Source organism: Muntiacus reevesi, chromosome 1 (genome assembly GCF_963930625.1).
Source record: "Muntiacus reevesi chromosome 1, mMunRee1.1, whole genome shotgun sequence".
NCBI classification, from domain to species: domain Eukaryota; kingdom Metazoa; phylum Chordata; class Mammalia; order Artiodactyla; family Cervidae; genus Muntiacus; species Muntiacus reevesi.
This window is the reverse complement of record NC_089249.1, coordinates 15,446,019-15,465,234: the sequence shown is the minus strand read 5'-3', so window position 1 is coordinate 15,465,234 and position 19,216 is coordinate 15,446,019.

The following is a 19,216-nucleotide window of genomic DNA, read 5'->3' as shown; positions in this document are numbered from 1 at the left end:
TGCGGGAAATCAATTGGAATGTGTCCATGAATAATGGGAACACTCAGGAAACATGAGGCTGCCCCACCCTTTGAACAGGGGATAGGTACAAGTTGTTGAAGCCCTTGATTAAACTGTGGATGATTCAGGGACTTCCCTGGTGGTCTGGAGGCTAAGACTCCATACTCCCAGTGCAGTGTGCCTGGGTTTGATCCCTGGTCAGGGAACTAGATTCCACATGCCACAACTAAAAAGATCCCGAATGCCATAATGACGATCGAAGATCTTGCATGCCGCAGTTAAGACCCGGTGCAGCCAAATAAATAAGAATAAATACTAAAAAACAAACAAACTGTGGATGACCCAGCACCAGGATAATCGATTGCAGTGAAATTCCCCAGGCAAGACTGGCAGCATGCTGGTAAGGGAAGCGCTACCATGTCCCATGGCACTTAGGATGGTGATGATGGTGAGGGTGATGATGATACCTAACAGGATGACTGCGAGGGTTGCATGGGGCCATGGGTGGAGAGGGTTTAGGTTAACGCAGCATCTGGCTATAGCAAGAACTCCAGGGCTCATTCATGTGCAGCCACACCAGAGGGTAAGAGATTGAAATACTTCTGTGCTGCCTGGTAAACACCTGCAGCCCTGAGTGCCTTCTTTTGGGACCACTAACCTTCTTACAGTCTGGCAACTAACAGGCTAAAATATGGATGTACTGGAAGCTCTAGGACAGTGCTTCAGCCTCATGGCCAGCATTAATTCGGATGACTGGGCACCCATGATTTGACAGTGGTTAAATATTTAGAAATCACCCTATGTTTTCCACAAGAGCCTGTGGAAAAGATCCTGATGCTGGGAACGATTGAGGTCAGGAGGAGAAGGGGCTTCTAGAGGATGAGATGGTTGGATGGCATCACCAACTCAATGGACATGCATTTAAGCAAACTCTGGGAGATCATGAAGGACAGGGAAGCCTGGCAGGCTGCAGTTCATGGGGTCACAGAGTCAGACATGACAGAGCAACAAGAAAATGTTTTCTTCAAAGCATGATTCTCAGCTATGGATCTAAATATCCAGGAACATCTGGACACACTGCACCACCCACTGCCCCCCAACATCTCACAGGGTTCAAAACTAAAGTCATTGCTTTTCTCTGGAATCAGTGTAACCACGGTTCCCTTATCGCTTGAACTAGAAGCTCAAGAGTCCCTCCTGTCTTCCCAGCTCTCCACTTTCCTGTCCTTCCCCATTCTCTTGGATGGAAACCCAGACACAGCCACTCCATCCCACATCCCCCAGCCTTTCCTCCATCACTGGATGGTCCCTGAATTCCAGCAGCAACCCCTGATTGCACCCTCTGCCTATTCATACAGAAATCTGGTTCATGCACTCACCATTCACTCACTACTTGGAGAGCATCGCTCTTTGTGGAACAAAGAGAAGACAAGGAAAAAGACATGTGGTTCCTGCCTTCATGAGGTTTACAGTCCGGCTCGGGGGAGGCAGTCAATGTGGAAAGAAACAGCTAACTGTACAAACTGCAGTCCGTATCTTGAGGGATATGAACAGCTCTTAGTTGGCCTCTTTGTCCCCAGTCTGGTTCCCATTCAGGGGATCCCCAGTGGGTAACTGGTGTGATGTTTCTCAAAAGCTTTGAGAAAGAGACTTTCTCAAAAGTCAGCCTGTGTCCTTTCCCCCTACTTAATCCTTCAGTGTCTCCCCTTTGGCTTCAGAAGAATATCCCAGTTAAAAACCTGTGCACTTACAGACACAACAGGTCACATGTTGTATGATTCCATGTATATGAAATATCCGGAATAAACCTACAGTGGCTGAAGGCAAGTTGATGGTTGTGGGGGTAGAGGGAGGGGGAAAGAGTTGTGGAGAGCATCTGCTTAGCAGACCCCAGGTTTCTTTTGGGGTGATGAAAATGATACCATAATAGTGGTGGTTGTTACACAACACCGTGGTCATACTAAACCCCACTGAATGATTCACTTTAAAATGTTTAACTTTGTTATGTGAATTTCATCTCATTTAAAAAAATGAAAAAAAAAAGGAAAAAACAAAAATAAACACAGGAAAAATCCTGTGTTCTGAATTACTCTAGAACGGATTTCTTCACTGAAAAATACCCAGTACTTCTCAAGTTTACTTTTTATTGAAGTATAACATGTGAGTTTTAAGGCATACACATCAGAAGTACACAGCTGAATGAATTTCTACACATGACATACCATGTGCTAACCACCAGATCAAGACAGATGTTTTCAATACCCCACAAGCTTCCTATGCCCCAAAGCCACGTTCCTTCCCAAGGTAACCACTCGTTTGACTACCATCACCATAGATTACTTTAGTCCATTCTTGACTTTTTTATAGATTGAATCATACCACATAAGACCTGGTATTCCTTTAAAATAAACTTCATTCAGATATAATTCACACACTACAGGATTTATTAAAATATATGATTGCTCTTAGTATACTTACTTAAGGCTGAAAACATTCTTATTTGATAAATCTTGCCCCATCACAGACTTAAAAAAAAAAAAGGCACATAGTAGGTGTTCAATAAACAGCATCTGTTTGCATTCATAAGATTTTTTGAACTGGACAACAAATTTTAGGGTCTCCATCTTACTAGTCAACAACTCTGAGAGGACAAAGTGTGAAGAGTGGTAGAAACCACTCCCTCCCGGGCTGGGTCCAGAGGGGAGGAGGCGAAAACCACAGAGGCAGGGGCTTTGACTGCCTGTCTTCCTCAGGCTGCATCTGGCAAGACTGGATTCCACAGGCCGCCGTGTATTATGAACAGGGCAGAACTGTATTTACTCTGGGAGACAAGATGAAGGCTGAGGTCTCCTTTCCTTGAGAGATTCTCACACGCGTATGTAGGATCACGTGTCGTACGGCATGCAGTGGCAAAGAGTTGCATACAGAAGCGACTGATGAGGCCCTGGACCTTTATTGTTGCCTGCCCAGCATCAATCCTCCTGTGTCTGGCAATAGCTCTTCTGTTTTTATTCACAGAATCACTCCTTCCCATTCCCGGTCCACTGCAATTTGATGAGACTGACTGGGATAAACACGTGACCCAGGATTGGGCTGTGAGAAATCCCATTCTCCTGGTCTGATTTGTTCAAGACGAACAAGTCGACTGAAAAGATACACAAAGAAATACTACTAGTGTAGACCCCCGAGGACTACACTAAAGAGATACACAAAGATCTTCCTGACCCAGGAATCAACCCGGGGTCTCCCGCATTGCAGGCAGATTCTTTACCCTCTGAGCCACAGGGGAGCCCTACACAGCATGAGAGTTAAATTTTGTGTGGGGCAAAATGAGGCCTGCAGCCTGGAGACAGCACCTCAGATGGACAGCTCTGAGAGTCTTCTCCAAAGAGGCAACGGGGGAAGGTCAATATATAAGATTTTGGTGAAGGGGGAGCTCAATGCAATCAAGCGCTTATTTTATAAACGATTTTCTCCTAGTCATGAGGAACTGATGTCACCATGAAGGGATTTGGTGATTTTCTAGATAGGAAGAGATGAAAGGATTGGGATCATGAAATCAATTCCTGAAAATATTTATCTAAAGACCTGTTCTACCAGTTTCCCTGGAGTAGAGTGCCTCACTCCCCACCCTGAATTCCCCTCAGAGGGCATTGAAGGTTGGCAGCTGGAGCAGCACAGGGTTCAAACGTCTCAGAGGCTGATGCAAATGCCCTTGTTGCCGTTCAGTCGCTGGCAAATACTCTTGGCAAGTGAAAATTTGTAGCTGACAAACACATGTCCCAGTCTCACCCGTTGCTGCCTGGACTTTCTAGAAAGGGGTGCCCTCTGTCCATTGGCTGGATATAAGCCCACAGATGCTAGGGGCCATCCTACGTGGAGAGGTCACTGAGAAGGAAGCTGGCATGCTGATGTTGCTGCTGCTAAGTCGCTTCAGTCATGTCCAACTCTGCACAACCCCATAGATGGCAGCCCACCAGGCTCCCCCGTCCCTGGGATTCTCTAGGCAAGAACACTGGGGTGGGTTGCCGTTTCCTTCTCCAATGCATGATAGTGAAAAGTGAAAGTGAAGTCACTCAGTCGTGTCCGACTCCGTGTGACCCCATAGACGGCAGCCCACCCAGGAAGGCTCCGCCTTCCCTGGGATTCTCAAGGCAAGAACACGGGAGTGGGTTGCCCTTTCCGTCTCCAATGCATGGAAGTGAAAAGTGAAACTGAAGTCATCAGTCGTCTCCGACTGGTAGCAACCCCAGGGACTGCAGCCCACCAGGCTCCTCCGTCCATGGGATTTTCCAGGCAAGAGTATTGGAGTGGGGTGCCATTGCCTTCTCTGGAAGCTGGCATAGAGGAAAGCAAATCCAAGGGATGGCCGTAACTGGTTCCTGATGACAGAATGAGAACCTGAATCCAGCTGCGCCCCAAAGCTCCAGAAGCCATGTTCTTTACTGCATGGAATCATATACCATTGTGCCAACTTTTGGCTTCCCCGGTGGCCAGTGGTAAAGTATCTGCCTGCAGTGCAGGGGACTCGTGTTCAATCCCTAGGTCAGGATGATCCACTGGAGAGGGAAATGGTAACCCACTCCAGTATTCTTGACTGAAGAATCCCATGGGCAGAGAAGCCTGGTGGGCTACAGTCCATGGGGTCGCAAAGAGTCCGACACCAGTTAGTGAGTAAGCAATGACAACATGCCAACTTTCACATGGACACAAAGCCATGCAAATGATGAGCATAACAGTACTGCTTATGACTAAGAACACTGTTGTTGTTTAGTCACTATGTCAGACTGACACTTCTGCGACCTCCATGGATTGACCGTGCCAGGCTCCTCTATCCATGGGGTTCCCCTGGTAAGAATACTGGAGTGGGTTGCCATTTCCTTCTCCAGGGGCATCTTCCTGACCCAGGGATCGAAACTACTTCTCCTTCTTTGGTAGGTGGATTCTTTACCACTGAGCCACTAGGGAGGGAAACCCTGTGAAGACTCTCAGTTCAGTCGCTCAGTGGGGTCTGACTCTGCGACCCCATGAACTGCAGCACACCTGGCCTCCCTGTCCATCACCAACTCCCGAAGCTTACTCGAACTCATGTCCATCAAGTTGGTGATGCCATTCAATCATTTCATCCTCTGTCGTCCCCTTCTCCTCCTGCCCTCAATCTTACTGAGCATCAGGGTCTTTTCCAGTGAGTCTGTTCTTAGCACCAGGTGGCCAAAGTATTGGAGTTTCAGCTTCAGCATCAGTCCTTCCAATGAATATTCAGGACTGATCTCCTTTAGGATAGACTGGTTGGATCTCCTTGCAGTCCAAGGGACTCTCAAGAGTCTTCTCCAACACCACAGCTCAAAAGCATCAGTTCTTCGGTGCTCAGCTTTCTTTATAGTGCAACTCTCATATCCATACATGATCACTGGAAAAACCATAGCTTTGAATATATGGACCTTTGTTGGCAAAGTAATGTCTCTGATTTTAATATGCTGTCTAGGTTGGTCATAGCTTTTCCTCCAAGGAGCAAGCGTCTTAATTTCATGGCTGCAGTCACCATCTGCAGTGATTTTGGAGCCCAAGAAAATAAAGTCTGTCACTGTTTCCATTGTTTCCCCATCTATTTGCCATGAAGTGATGGGACTGGATGCCATGATCTTAGTTTTCTGAATGTTGAGTTTTAAGCCAACCTTTTCACTCTCCTCTTTCACTTTCATCAAGAGACTCTCCAGTTCTTCACTTTCTGGCATAAGGGTGGTGTCATCTGAGTATCTGAGGTTATTGATATTTTTCCCAGCAATCTTGACTTCAGCTTGTACTTCATCCAGCCCAGCATTTCTCATGATGTACTCTGCATATAAGTTAAATAAACAAAACAAGCAAATAAGTAAAAGACTGTAAACACCTAAAAAGTTTGATAACCTAATCAATGACTACTTTATCCCTTGTTCAAACAATGTACTCCAAAACAATAATAAAAATGAATAAATCAGAACCTGTTTATCAATGTGAATGAATCTCTTAACTAAATGCTGAGTAGGAAAAAAAAGAAAAGAAAACATAGTATGAGAACTTGTATATAAAATTAAGAAATTATACAAAATAATACTGTATATTATAGTACAAGAATCAAAAAGTAGCTAGGATACTGACTATCCAAATTCAGATTGGTTTCTTAGGTTAAGTGGGGATTACCTGGGCATTCATTATATTATTCTTAGTATCTTTTTTCTTCTGTTAACAATTTACTATGAAAATTTAAACAAAAAATGGAAAGAATTGTCCAGTAAACACTGGTACATTTACCACTGAGACACTACAATGAATATTTTACTATCACATATATTTCCCATGCATGCGTGTGTGCAAAGTCATCTCAGTTATGTCCAACTCTTTTTGACCCCATGGACTGTAGCCTACCAGGTTCCTCTGTCCAGGCAAGAATACTAGAGTGGATTGCTATGCCCTCCTCTAGGGGATCTTTCCAACCTAGGGATCGAACCTGCGTATCTTACGTCTCCTGCTTTGCCCAGTGGGTTCTTTACCACTAACGCCGCCTGAGAAGCCCCATTTCCCCATACTTATATACGCATTTTGGCTGCACCACATGGCTTACAGGATCTCAGTTCCCTGACTAGGGATTGAGTCTAGACCACGGCAGTGAAAGCCTAGAATGCTGACCGCTTGGCCCCCAGGAAACTCTCAGTCTCCCAATATTCTTGATAACTTTTTGCATGTCAGAAATGTTTTCAATGAAAAATTTTTAAACAGGGGGAAGAAACGTCAAGGGAAACACTCATACTTTTAAAAAATTGAATTATAACTAACAGAAAACTCTATATTAGTTTCGTGTGTTATAACACAGTGATTTGATATTTTTTTATATATTGTGAAATGATTATCACAAGAGTCTAATAACCATCTGTCACTGACCAAAGTTGTTACAATTTTATTGCCTATATTCTGTATGCTATATGGGTTTCCCAGGCGGCATTAGTGGTAAAGAACTTGCCTGACATTGCAGGAGACGCAAGAGAGCGGGTTCAACCCCTGGGTCAGGAAGATTCCCTGGAGTAGGGAATGGCACCCCACTCCAATATTCTTGCTTGGAAAATCCCATTGACAGAGGAGCCCGGTGGGTTATAGTCCATGGGGTGTCGAAGAGTGGGACACAACTGAGCGTGCACACACACACACACACACACTGCTGTCTTACATTCCCGTGACTTATTCATTTAATAACTGCAAGTCTGTACCTCTTATTCCTGTTTACCTATTTCATCTCTTCTCCCCAGCCCCTCTCACTCTGGTTACCACCAGTTTGTCCTCTGCATCTATGACTGTTTTATTTTGTTTGTTTTGCTTTCTAGATTCCACACATAAGTGAGATCACAGGGTATTTGTCTTTCTCTGTCTTATTTCACTTAGCATAATGGCCTCCAGGTCCATCCACACTTGTCTTGCCTCCAGTGGGAAGATTTCATCCTTTTTTTATGGTTGAGCAATATTTCATTATATATATATATGCCACATCTTCTTTATCCATTTATCTATTGATAGACAGGTTGCTTCCATACCTTGGCCACTGAAAAGTATGCTGCAATAAACATACGTGTGCACATATCTTTTCAACTTAGTGTTTTTGTTTTCCTTGGGCAAATGCCAAGAAGTGGAGCTGTTGGATCACCTGGTAGCTCTTTTTTTTTTTTTTTTGAGGAACCTCAATGCTATTTTTCACTGAGGCTGCACCACTTTATATTCGCACCCACAGGGGAAGGGCTCCCCTTTCCTCCGCATTTTTGCCACGTGTTGTTTCTTGTCTTTTTGATGCTAGCCATTCTGACTATCAGAATGATGTGAGTGTGAGACAGGAAAACAAACGACCATCTCTGTGTATTTCGTGTGGTGCCATATTTAAAGATAAATAATTACTTTTCATGATAGTCAAGCTAAACAGTCACATGGCAGGCCTTAGCGAGCTCAGGCTAAAAAGTATTCCCAATCTCCCTTATCTTACAGACCAAGGGCAGGGGTACTGACTCTTAGGGAAAGGAACTTGCTCCCCAAGTTCAGAAACTCATTGTTAAGGAGACAGAGCCTCGTTTCTTCTCTTCTATTTGTTTGGACTCCACCCTAGGCCTAAGCAAATTTCTGAAATGTCCAGAGATAAGCAAAGCTGAGTCCCTGCAAGCGGGAACTGCATTCTGGCAGGAAGGGGAGTGGCCCTTGGCTGGTGCTAGGCGCATTGGTCCTGAGCAGCTGTGAGCAATACCTGTTGGGCAATGGGCTTGGGGAAACCTCAGCCTGTCTATGTGTAAATACCCGATAGTGTTGAAATGCCGGTTATCATAGGGTGTAGGTGCCCGGTGTTAAGGCACTTCTGTTGTTACTGTTTAGTCACGGTCGTGTCCAACTCTTTGAGACCCCATGCACTGTAGCCAAGGCTTCCTCAGTGGCTCAGAGGTAAAAAAAAAATCCGCTGGCAAAGCTGAAGCCACAGGGCACATGGATTTGATCCTTGGGTCAGGAAGACCCCCTGTAGGGTGACATGGCAACCCACTCCAGTATTCTTGCCTGGAGAATCCCATGGACAGAGGAGTCTGGCAGGCTCCAGTCCCTATGGTTGCAGAGTCAGATTGACTGAAGTCACTGAGCTCACTCACTCAGACTGCAGCCTGCCAGGCTTCTCTGTCCATAGGATTTCCCAGGTAAGAAGACTGGAATGGGTAGCCATTTCCTTCTCCAGGAGATTGTCCCAGACCAGGGATCAAACCCGCGTCTCCAGCATTGACAGGCAGATTCTTTACCACTGAACCACCAGTTAAGATGCTTACTGTCCGACTGAGTCACTTTTAGAAACTCAGGAACATAGGTCTACATTTCTCATGCACTGGATTGTCCTCGTTTATTTTCCTTGGGAGTTTCCCAATTGAAGCTGTATTTTTTGGCTGTGCCAAATCTTAGTTTCTCAACCAGGGCTCAAACTCATGCCTGTGGTGGAAATGTGGAGTCCTTACCACTGGACTGCCAGGAAATTTTCCCCAGCTGAAATTCTGAGGACTGGAGGCAGGGAGGAAAAGGACCTAGGGATCAGAAAGTTGGTGTTAGTTCTGGTCTGCTGGATTGTTTTTCTTTGGATAGTTCATCTTCTCTCTCTGGGTGCCTGTCTGCCCTCCTGTCTGTAAAGTGAGGAGGGTGATAAAATGATCTCCAAGTTCTCTTCCAGCTCCAGCTTTCCTTGACTTTATCATCTTACATGATTCTTTGGGAGCATCTTATGGGTAGTAGGAGAGCTGAGGGAAAGAGAACGTGAGGGTGGGCAAATCCCTGAAGGGCAGATATGACTTCTATGCTAACCAAGGCTGTATTCCTAGCTCTCATTTGTGTTTGGCATACAGTAGGTGCTCTAATATTTTCTCTTACGATGGTGGAGCTAGTGATTTGTTAGTTTTGCTATTGGCAGTAGCTGCTGGACTAGGCTGACATATTGGGTAACTTCATCTGAGGTCTGTTTACTTTTAGAAGACTCCCTGATGAACCAGGAGCAAATCTAAAGTAACTCACTCTCTTGAACTTTTTCAGCGGAGGTGTAACCCCAAATCTGTGGGGCTGTTAGCTGTAGGAAGGAGGGATGCCACTTGAAGTGAGAATTTAGCGCCATCTAGTGTCTGAATTTCAGCCTCAGCTTCAGCATTGAAGCTGAAACTCCCAATACTTTGGCCACCAGATGCTAAGAGCCGACTCAATGGAAAAGACCCTGATGCTGGGAAAGATTGAGGGCAGGAGGAGAAGGGGATGACAGAGGATATGATGGCTGGATGGCATCACCGAGTCGATGGACATGAGCTTGAGCAAGTTCCAGGAGTTGGTGACGGACAGGGACGCCTGGCCTGCTGCAGTCCATGGGGGTCGCAAAGAGTCGGACACGACTGAATGACTGAACAGGCCGAGTGTCTGAATTGGGGATCACAGGAATGATTTCTTCATTTTTCTGGGTATTCTGTTTCAGAAAGGAGAGATAAATCCTGTTGTGCCAATTAAAATATACCAAGAAAACCCACTATTTAAAAGACTCATGAACGTATTTACATGTGACATGAACGTTATTGTAATATACTCTCCCCCTACTTAGCTCCCTCTGAAAATTTAGATGACAATAAAGGGTTTTGTTAACAGGAGTCTTTTGTTAGTAGAAGCTTACAAGGCCCTTAAGGCTCTATCCTTCCCACATCCAGCTAGCTCAGAAGGGCAGGTACTGACCCTTAAAGCAGCTCAGTCTGGAGCTGACTGCTTAGTTGTTAACCTAAGTATCTGAGTTTTATGTCATGCATTAATTAAAACACATTTCTTATCTCACTCAATCCCGGTGATTATCCTAGGGAGTAAGAATGACAGTCTATGACTAGCTGATCATTCACTGCAGTTGAGAAAGTTTCATTAATTTGCCTTGACATCATACAGTAATTGTTGGGGAGAGGATTCAGACTCACATTGGTCTGTCTCTAACAACTGTTTTCTGTGTACTCAAAATCACATTCTTTTTGTCAAAATGATACAATTGACATCCCAAAATATCCATAATTTTCCCGGGCTCCAAAATCACTGCAGACAGAAACTGCAGCCATGAAATTAAAAGACACTTGCTTCTTGGAGGGAAAGCTATGACAATCTGTATTAAAAAGCAGAGACAACACTTCGCCAACAAAGGCCCGTATAGTCAAGGCTATGGTTTTTCCAGTAGTCATGTACAGTTGTGAGAGTTGGACCATAAAGAAGGCTGAGCGCCTAAGAATTGATGTTTTTGAAGTGTGGTTTTGGAGAAGACTCTTGAGAGTCCCTTGAACAACAAGGAGATCAAACCAGTCCATCCTAAAGAAAATCAACCCTGAATAGTCATTGGAAGGACGGAGGCTAAAGAAGAAGCTCCAAAACTTTGGCCACCTGATGTGAAGAGCCGACACTCATGGAAAAAGACCATGGTGCTGGGAAAGATTGAGGGCAGGAGGAGAAGGGGACGACAGAGGATGAGATGGTTGGATGGCATCACTGACTCAATGGATACGAATCTGAGCAAACTCCTGGATATAGTGAAGGACAGGCGAGCCCGGTGTGTTGCAGTTCGGGGGGTTGCAAAGAGTCGGACATGACTTGGCAACTGAAAACCAACAACAATGTCCAAGGATACAGCTCTACATATTTGTACGGTGTGTATAATGCTGATGGTTAAGAGACTGGGCTCTGGAGCCAGACTACCTGAACTCAGATCCGTTGGACATAGAGAAAGGCACCGATGGGCTCCGAGCCTCCATTTCCCATTATAAATGGGGATGATACTAAGAATACTTACTTCATAGGGTTGTGTGACCCTTAACAGTCACTACATCTCAGGTGCTGAGAACAGTGCCCTTCACACAATAAGGTGCTCTGTAAATATTACTTCAAAACTGACTGTAAGGCCGGGAGTTGAAAATATCAGTTCACTTCAGTTCAGTTGCTCAGTTGTGTCCGACTCTTTGCAACCCCATGGTCTTTAGCACGCCAGGCTTCCCTGTCCATCACCAATTCCCGGAATTGGTGGACTCATGTCTATTGAGTTGGTGATGCCATCCAATCATCTCATCCTCTGTCATCCCCCTCTCCACTTGCCGTCAATCTTGCCCAGCATCAGGATCTTTTCAGTGAGTCAGCTCTTCACATCAGGTGGCCAAAGTATTGGACTTTCAGCTTCAACATCAGTCCTTCCAATGAACATTTAGGACTGAGTTCCTTTAGGATGGACTGGTTGGATCTCCTTGCAGTCCAAGGGACTCTCAAGAGTCTTCTCCAATACCACAGTTCAAGAAGCATCAATTCTTCAGTGCTCAGCTTTCTTTATAGTCCAACTCTCACATCTATACATGACTACTGAAAAAACCATAGCCTTGACTAGATGGACCTTTGTTGGCAAAGCAATGTCTCTGCTTTTCAATATGCTATCTAGGTTGGTCATAAATTTCCTTCCAAGGAGTAAGTGTCTTTTAATTTCATGACTGCAATCACCACCTGCAGTGATTTTGGAGCTCAAGAAAATAAAGTCTGTCACTGTTTCCACTGTTTCTCCATCTATTTGCCATGAAGTGATGGGACCAGATGCCATGATCTTAGTTTTCTGAATGTTGAGCTTTAAGCCAACTTTTTCACTCTCCTCTTTCACTTTCATCAAGATGCTCTTTAGTTCTTCTTCACTTTCTGGCCTAAGGATGGTGTCATCTGAAAATATAAGCCTTGTGAAATGAAGTGACTTGCAGTTGGACAGCAAAATGCATGTTGAGAATTTTGAGTCTGAGCATCTCCAGGTGGGCCTGTGTACCAAGATCCTTGAAAGTCCCATCATTCACTCATGTCTGCTTCTACATCTATTTAGGACCCTTGTTTGGCTCTCAAAGATATTTGGGATTTTGATCCTTGCTGTGTTTGAGATGAAGTAATGGAAACCGCCACCCTGAGAGATGGAAACTTTGGGCTCTTTGTAAATCTCTTTTAAGGCCTGCAACCTCATGTCAGAGAAGATCTTTGGGTTCTCTTGTCATGCAGTGTGGTTTCTTCTGCCAAGAACAAGGGCTCTGCTAGCCAAGACCTAGGCCCGGTTCCAGCTTTACCTTCCTTACCTCTTTCCACAGATGTCTACTTTTCTCCTGTCCCTCCTAGGGAGGAACCAACTCCTGGAGGTCAGAAAGGAGTGCTAGAAAAAGTGAGTGCTATTTGTAAAGAGAAACACCACCTAGAACCCCAATCCCTGGAGTCACTCTGCAGAGAAAGTCCGCCCTGGGAGGTGTCAAAGCAAGAATCTTGAAAACTACACTGACCAAAAGGGCAATTTCCCTCCACTGCCAGAAGGGGGCAGTGTAGTGCAGAGCACCGAGAGGAGATAAATTCCTGGAGCGGTGGGTTCTAGTTCAGGCTCTGCTTGGAAGTCGCTGTGATCTGCACAATAAGCTTGGCCCCATTTTCCCTGATGCTCAGCTTTAAGGTTCTGCGGTTCTATTAGGAGAGAATGGGATGAACTAGCCAAGAACTCCAAGTTGGCTTATGTAAGTAAGAAACCAGAAATGGGGCGGGGGGGGGGGGGGGTGTGTGAAAATGGGGTGGTGGTGTGCACAGCTGAGAAGTTTCTTTTTAGGGGATTCAAAACCTCCCTACGGGGATGCCCAGTAAAGAATACACCTGCCAGTGCAGGAGACCCAAGAGACAAGGGTTTGATCCCTCAGTTGGAAAGATCCTCCGGAGAAGGAAGTGGCAACACACTCCAGTATTCTCACCTGAAAAATTCCATAGGCAGTGGAGCCTGGGTGTCTACAGTCTATGGGGCCCCAAAGAGTCAGACATGACTGAGCAACTGAGCATGCATGAAAACCTCTCTACTGAATGCAACAGGTGGAAAAGCCTTATAACAGCTCTCTTAGGGTCACATGCTCAGGTTGGGCGGCCCCATCAAACTACCCCAAGGAGTCTGGAATGGAGCATCGTAGCCTGCTCCTGTCCTCGTTGGTGCCAAAGCTTAATCCCCCCAAAACATTTACAGTTACAAACAGCACTCTCTGGTGGTTTGCCCATCTCTGCATTGTGTAATAGCCAGAGCCTATTTTTTTCTTGATGGAAATTCTTTCCAGAAATAATGGCTGATGCAGAGCCTGCAGTGGCCTCAGGGTGCCCCTTGGCAGAGGTTAAAAAGTGAAGTCATCAGACAAAACCCTTTCTGGCTCAGCAGCTCCATGAAGTTGCCTTGCTTGCTAGGATTTAGAAGCCCCATGAGAGGCCTGGGAGACCCTGATGATTTGGGGCAGGGACTTTTTCCTTTGAAGTCACTTGATTGGTGCCCTCAGAAGTCAGAGACATTGAAGTTGTATCTTAAGAGAGCACCAAGGGAGAGCTTGTCATCAGGAGCCTGTGTGCATGCTGAGTCGCTACAGTCGTGTCTGACTCTTTGTGATCCTATGGATTGTGGCCTGCCAAGCTCCTCTGTTCATGGGTTTCTCCTGGCAAGAATACTGGAGTGGGATGCCATTTCCTTCTCCAGAGGATCAAACCCGTGTCTCTTATGTCTTCTGCATTGGCAGGTGGATTCTTTACTACTAGCTTCACCTGTTATGCATCTCTATTGGTCTCTAATTCTGCCAGACTCACCAAAAAGCCAGCTGCAAAAGCATATACTCTGGGCAGGGTGCCTTGTTCAGAAGCCTCTTACCAAGCTTCCCATCTCCCAGCCTGTTCCTACACCCATTGGCCGTGGACCTCTTGCTTCACTTCCTGTTATTACCCTTGCATTTCTTGGAGCTGGTGGAGGCAGGATAGGCTAGTGGCTAGGAACACAGGCTCTGGAGCTCGGCTGTCTGGGTGTATGACTCAGGGAAAGTTCCTTAACTCCTCATTGCCTTGGTTCCTCACCTGTAAAATGGGGGTGATTATAATAGTACCTGCCTCACAGAGTATGTGTGAGAATGAAAGTACTTAGCACAGTGTAGGTAGGCACTTGATAAAGATTTGTTGAATATATACATTCAGGTCTACATTGCAGAGGAAAAAATCCCAGAAGAAAACACATTTAAAATTCACTGTCTCTACTTGAGGAGGATAGAGGGACTGGATTTGCCCACCTGTCTGAAACAACTAAATACTAATACACAATAAGTGCTTACTAAATGTTTGCTGTCATTATTGTTTTCACACTTCAACTCCCTGCTCACAACAAGTGTGTGAAGTCTGTTAAACTATTAGCCTCATGTTACTGCCAAGAAAATTGAGGCTCAGAGAGGTTCCATGACTTGACCGAGGTCACTTAGCTAGTCAGTCAGGGGAAGAATCAAGAGCTGAACATTCTAGAAGCTGTGTTCTGGACCATCCTATCATGTCTGAGTGTGTAACCACGTGTTTGGTGATATCTGCTGAATGAATGACCCCAGCCACCTGGAATGAGAACGTCTCCATCCTTCCCCTTCCTCTGTTTTATCTTCAGCCTCTTCCTCCCTGGGTCTGCCCAGGCAAGTCTTGAAGACATTCCTCTCTCTCCTATTCAGAAAGAAAAGAGCAGAAAAGAAAACCTCCAATGCTTCTCCTCCCTCTTGCCTCCACCCACAGGCCACCTTCTCGGAGTCACCCGTGTGTGTCTCCTTACCTTCTCTCAGTCCAGCGATCTGAATTCCCCTCTGTGTGGTCACACGGTTCCTGCAGAAGTCGCCAGTGGTTTCCGAGACCTTCCCGTTCTCATTTCCCTTGATCTGTGTTCACTAGAAGCGCCTGCTCCCTCCCTTGCGGTCCACGTTCCCTCACACTTCTGGTTTTCTTCTGGCTTCCTTGGCCACTCCCTCTTGGGATATGTGCCATCTCAATCAGACCTAAGGGCTTGGCCAAGGGCAGTCCTCTCTCCTTGCTCTATCCTCTCTTCCTGGGTGATGCCCTCTGTTCCTGGGCTCAACATGCCACCTCCGTAGGCTGAGGACACCAGGGTTTCATCTCCAGCCTTGAGCTCTCTCCTGAGTTCTGGGCCAGCTCTAGTTAAGGGCACACTTGGTGTTTAAAGAGCTCGCAGCAGACTATCTGTCTTTGGAACCCACTTTCCATTTGGGGAGATGAGACAAGCTGTTCTCTCTTCTAGTTCTCAGCCATTCACAAAATCTCAGCCCAGAGCTTGGAATTGTTGAGGTGCAGAGATCATCAGAGGTCATTTACACTTTTGCTGAAGAAACTGATCATCCAGGGTTGAGACAGCAAGCGTCCAGGGGTGACGCCTGGCAGCATCCGTAATGTGCCATTTTCACATGAACTTTGCTTCCCTCTTGTCTGAATGTTTCCAGGACTGGGTCTCTAGCCTTTCAGATGCATCAATGAGCCACCAACTATCTCTCCAACCCAGGGGAGAGATTGCAGCCAAGATCCATGAAAGGTTCAAGCTTACTGAGTTCATTGTGCCCCAAGCGATCTACTCCTTTGAAACTCTCTCCTCCAGTGAGCTGTAGCAGAGTAACGGTTTCTTAAGCTCCCAGGTTTCTCACATCAGAAACATGAATCTTACGCTTCCCCTCTTCCCCACTCTCTCATCCAGCCACCAGATCTCCCTGATACATCTTTCTAAACATTTCTCGAGAATGTTTCCTACTCCCCACTGCCATGACTAAGGTCCAAACCTGAAAAATAGTGCATATATCCCAGTATTCATGGTTTTTCTCTCTTCCCTTCTTCCCGTCCTCCGTTCCTTCCGTGATGGTTTCTCTTTCCCACTCCTTGTCCTTCTCCACCCACTTCCACCAGCACACCCTCTCTTCTCCTTACACAAGACTCTCTTTTTTCTTTATCATCACTATTTCTCGGTCTGTAGTGTTTAAGCACATGGTCTTAAAAAGTGCCCGGCTGGGGCTTCCCTGGTAGTCCAGTAGTTAAGAATCCACCATGCATTGCACTGGTTCGATCCCTGGTCCAGGAAACTCCTTCATGGCATGGGGCAACTAAGCCCATGTGCCACCACTACAGAGCCTGGGGGCCCCAACTAATGAAGACACATGCCCTAGCGCCCATGCTCTGCAACAAGAGAAGCCGCTGCACTGAGAAGCCTGCACACTGCCGTTGGAGAGTAGACCCCCTCACTTCACCACAACTGGAGAGTAGACCCTGCTCGCCACAGCTAGAGAGAAAGTCCGCAAAGCAATGAAGACCCAGCACAGCTGAAAAAGGAAAATTTTCTTTTAAAAAGTGCCTGGCTGACTCGAGGACTCCCTTGCGAGACTGTTTCCAATTAAGGCCGGGGCGCCCCCAGCCCAGCCCCAGCCCCCAGCTCTCACTTCTGTCCTGCCCACCTGCCCTGCCCGCTCCCTCTCTCCCCACCAGCCTCAGCTCTGGCTACGTGCAGGGAGGGCTCCCTTTAGCAGGTGTGCCCCTGGCGACCCGCCTGGCTGCCACAAACACGGCTCCTACTGCCAGGTGAGAGCTCTCCACGCGGCAGAATGTTTATGGAACTTATTCTCAGGAAGATCTGACCTGGCACCTGGCAGTTTTAAACCACCAGGAGGGATCCCCCAAATCAACTTGTTTTTGTTTTTGCACTTTCTCCAAGAAGCATTCTCAAAAGCAAAGGCAAATGACATTGTTTCTGGAGAAAAAAGAAAACCACACAAAACCACCAGCAACACTGCGTAATTACAGGGGGTGAGCGAGACACTGTCAGCGATGGTGGAGGAAGGCTGTCTTTTTTTTTTTTTTTTTTTTTCCTTTAGCACTTTTCACGTTGGAGGCAAAAGAGCCACGCTCTGCTACATTCCTGTGGATGGTCCCGTCTTTTGCCAGGATGGATCTGGTCAGGGCAAAATCTTTTGGTTCTGAGTAAGGGTGGAAAGCATAATATGTGTTTGTTGGAAAGATCATAAATTCCTTGACCCTGTCCAGGCTCTGGGGCTCCGGGGAGCGGGGATCCTGAAGCTCCTGGTTCAGTTTCCATGCCATCTGGCTCTGGTCTGACGGAGGTTCAGTGACCCTTGGTTTCTGGGTAATAAAGCTCAGTGTTTATACTTCTCCCCTCTGCGAGAGCTTCAACTACCTGCTGACCTGCCAGGTCACGTATCTTAGATGTTAGCAGTGGGGAGTTAGGGGTGGGGAAGCAGGCAGGCAGGGACACTTTTAGAGAACATGCACAGAGGGGCCTTATATTGCTTCCCCATGGCTGCTCTAACGAATGATGGCAGACACAGGGCCTGAAAACGACACCGGCGTCTTCGCTCACGGTGCTGGAAATTGGAGTGTGAAATTGGTTTCCCTGGGTTGCAATCAAGGTATCAGCGGGGCTGTGTCCCTTCTGGAGGAGCCTCTGTTTCCTCGCCTTTTCCAGCTCATAGAAGCTCATGGCCCTGCCATCTGTCTTCAAAGCCAACAATGTAGCATCTTCGAATGTACGTAGCATCATTCTGACACCCTGCTTCATCACAGCATCTCTGACTCTTTTAAGGACCCCGTAATTACATTGGACTCACTGAGATGATCCAGTAGTCTCCCCATCTCAAGATCTTGAACCTAATTACCTCTGCAGAGTCCTTTTTTGCCACACTGGGTAATACATTCACAGGCCTCAGGGATCAAGATGTGGGGATCTTTGGGGGACCATTATTCTGTCTCAGGCCTCTCAGAAAGGCAGTTGCCTTAAGTCATGTGGTGAGACCCAGAGGACAGAGGGGACTTGCTTTGAGTCAGAGAACCTGTCATTGACTGAGATGTGACTCAAATCCTAGTTAGGACTCCTGTCTTACCACGGTATTCGTATTTAAGTGTGAACTTTTGAGGGTGAATGGAGGATCCTTGCAATGCAGATCTTAGCCTTCTTAAAGAGGAAGCAATGAGACAGGTCAGATGGCATTGGAAGGATTGTTTAAAAAATTATATACTGGGTATCACTTTGTGCAACAATTATGGTAAATGATGAAGACCCAACTTCACAAAATCATTTGCAAAGCCCTATGCAGTAGGGATAACTATTAGCTCCATGCTACAACAAAGAAGACCAAGGCGAAGGGGACTTTAAATATGCTCAAGAAAGCAGTGAAGCTAGGGTGCGCTATCAGGTCTGTCTGACTTCAAAACCCAGGTTCTTAGGACTTCTCCTGGGTGGTCTAGTAGCTAAGACTCCATTCTAATGCAGGGAGCTAGGATTTGATCCCTGGCCAGGGAGCTGGATACCACACGTCACAACAAAGGATCCCGCTTGCCATGATTAAGACCTGGAACAGCTAAATAAATAAATATTTTTTTAAAAAGTTCAAAAATTGCTCTCCTGTACTTGCTGCCTTTCCTCCGTCTTCTGCTTGGCATTTATCACCATACGCATCTTGCACTACTATACTGGTTCCCATTGGAATGTAAGCTTCCTGAAGAGAGGGGGCATTTTCAGTTTCTTTTTTTGGTCCAGGATTTCACTGCTGTGTGATCAGTTTCTGGCATACAGTAGGCATGCATGCACGTGTATTAAATAAACGAATATGTGGAGCCGGATGTCATATTCAAAATATGTCATTTTTAGAAAGTAAAGGCATGATTCACTTGGGACGGATGTTTGTTATAAACAATCAGTACAGTCTCATGGAGGCATTTGGCCGAATATCAGCCCTGACTGGGACGCTAAATGCAGCATCTGAGAACCTTACACTGAGTATCACATGCTTTAGCAGTGTATCAGGCACATGCTGGGAAGAGGCGCTGCAAGGGCTAACGTCTCGTG